This window comes from Sinocyclocheilus grahami, unplaced genomic scaffold, assembly GCF_001515645.1.
Source record: "Sinocyclocheilus grahami isolate Dianchi unplaced genomic scaffold, SAMN03320097.WGS_v1.1 scaffold993.1, whole genome shotgun sequence".
Taxonomy (NCBI): Eukaryota; Metazoa; Chordata; class Actinopteri; order Cypriniformes; family Cyprinidae; genus Sinocyclocheilus; species Sinocyclocheilus grahami.
In genome coordinates this window covers 401,485-402,039 of record NW_015506172.1, presented here as the reverse complement: position 1 = coordinate 402,039, position 555 = coordinate 401,485, and positions in this window count along the sequence as shown.

Here is a 555-nt window from a genome sequence, read left to right as displayed (position 1 = left end):
GTCACTGACGTAACGTAGAACGTGACTGACTGAATGGGAACTGCTGTTCAGTACTCAGTACTCACTAGGGCTGGGAAAATATATCGATGCTGTTGAAATCTAAGCTCAGAATCAATTCCAGAGAAAATCGCGATGCATTCGGAAGATCTCAGAATCGATCCACGAATCGATTCTGCATCGATTTATCGTCGCAGCCCTAGAACTTACTACTCATGAGTACTTTTAAATGAACTACTTTTTTACTTTCACTCAAGTAGTTTTTTGGACAAGTACTTTTACTTTACTCACTCTACATTTATTAGAAAGTACTTGAAGAGTTCAGATGCTAAAGCCTCTAAGTGCTGTTTGAAATTTTCTTCTAAAATAAGAATTTTTCTCAGGCTCCTATGTTTACATTCAGTTATTTCACTTGCATGGAATGAATAGAATAGAATGCATAGAATGGCAATGAATAGAACCTGTTCATTGCCATTAAAGTGAAATTACTGAACCTACACATAAGAACCTGATAAAAATGCTTATTTTAGAAGAAAATTTCAAACGGCACTTAGAGGC